Below are 1,929 nucleotides of genomic sequence, written 5' to 3' on the forward strand. Positions count from 1 at the left end.
ACATAGATCCAGACTTGGAAAGAATCTCAGATGTCATCTAACCCAAGCCAATTATTTTATAGATAAGGAAACTGAGGCCCAGTGAGGTTAAATAAATTGAGAATGGGAAAAGAATAAGCATTTATATAATGCCTACTAAGTGCCAGGCAGTTTTACAAATACCATATCATCTAATCCTCACAACAATCCTGTGAGATAGGTGCTATTATTATCTACATTTTACAGCTGAGGAAACTGAGACAGACAGAAATTCAGCAACTTTCCCAAACTTACCAAGGTAATAAATGTCTGATGCCAGATTTGAACTCAGTTATTCCTTACTTTAGGCCCAATAATCTATTCACTCTATCACTCAACTACTTCTTAGGTCACACAGGTCACATAAACAGTAAGGGGCAAAATCAATATTTTAACTTGGTCATTCTGACTCCAGAGTCAGTGTTCTTTCCACATATAGATCGTATAGTATCATTCCATTATGTCCACAAAAAAGTCATGAATACTTTGGACAAATGATTCACTGAATTGTAGATATATTGTATTGACAATATTCTCCTGATATCCAGGTCTGCTAAACTTATCCAAAAAGGAAATCAGCGTGACCTATTTTTTTTTTTTTGTGAGGCAAATGGGGTTAAGTGACTTCCCTAGAGTCACACAGCTAGTTAAGTGTTCTGTGTCTGAGGCCAGATTTGAACTCAGGTCCTCCTGACTCTAGGGCCAGTGTTCTATCCACTGTACCACCTAGCTGCCTCTACATCAGCTATTCTTGATGAATTCAGGTTGCCCCTTCATCCCTTTCTAAATGATCACCAACCTTCACTTTAATAACTGGTTATAGAATGTTGTCATAAATCTAAGACAAGAAAACGATCATTTATGAAAGGCTTATCATGTGTCAGGCACTGTGCTAAGTGCCAGGTATACAAAAAAAGGCAAAAATGAGTCCCTAATCTCAAGGAGCTCATAATCTAAAGCTGTCTCTACTCACTCCCATCTTTGAAAAATCATTCCTTTCGTGCTTGCTTCAGCAGCACATATACCAGAATTGGAACGATACAGAGAAGATTAGCATGGCCCCCGCGCAAGGATGACACACAAATTAGTGAAACATTCCATATTTTTAGATCCCCAAAGGAAAACTCCTAGGAATATTATAGCCAAATTCCAGAGTTTGCAGGTCAAGGAGAAAATATTGCAAGCTGCCAGAAAGAAACAGTTCAAGCATCGTGGAAACACAATCAGGATAACACAAGATTTAGCAGCTTCTACATTAAAGGACCACAGGGCATGGAATATAATATTCCGGAGGGCAAAGGAGATAGGATTACAACCAAGAATCACCTACCCAGCAAAACTGAGTATAATCCTTCAGGGGAAAAAATGGTCATTCAGTGAAATAGAGGACTTTCAAGCATTCTTGATGAAAAGACCAGAGCTGAATAGGAAATTTGACTTTCAAATATAAGACTCAAGTGGAACATGAAGAGGTAAACAGGAAAGAGAAATCATAAGAGACTTATTAAGGTTGAACTGTTTACATCCCTTCATGGAAAGATGATATTTATAACTCATGAGACCTTTGTCAGTATTAGGGTAGTTGGAGGAAAATAGGGGGAGAAGGGAACAAGAGAGCAGAAGGATGATAGAGAGGAGGGCAGACTGGGAAACGGAGTAATCAGAAATAAATACTTCTGAGGAGGGACAGGGTCAAAAGAAAGAATAAAATAAATGGGAGGACAGGATAAGATTAAGGAAATAGAGTTAGTTTTTCACAACATATCTACTATGGAAGTATTTTGCATAACTGCACATGTATAACCTATATTGAGTTGCTTGCTTTTCAATGAAGGTTGGTGGGGAGGGAGGAAAGGAGAAAATTTGAAACCTGAAGTTTTAAAAACATATGTTTAAAAAAATGCTTTCACA

General features: G+C 37.8%; 1 non-coding gene across 1 annotated transcript; it reads left to right on the forward strand.

The window, feature by feature from the left end:
- The first annotated feature begins 1,018 nt into the window (after positions 1-1,018).
- On the forward strand, positions 1,019-1,125 carry LOC144457388 (U6 spliceosomal RNA). Its single transcript, XR_013486690.1, has one exon. It is a non-coding gene; the product is annotated as a U6 spliceosomal RNA (small nuclear RNA).
- The last annotated feature ends 804 nt before the right edge of the window (positions 1,126-1,929 follow it).

This window comes from Phascolarctos cinereus, unplaced genomic scaffold (genome assembly GCF_003287225.1).
Source record: "Phascolarctos cinereus isolate Bilbo 61053 unplaced genomic scaffold, phaCin_HiC Scaffold_4;HRSCAF=312, whole genome shotgun sequence".
NCBI lineage: Eukaryota > Metazoa > Chordata > Mammalia > Diprotodontia > Phascolarctidae > Phascolarctos > Phascolarctos cinereus.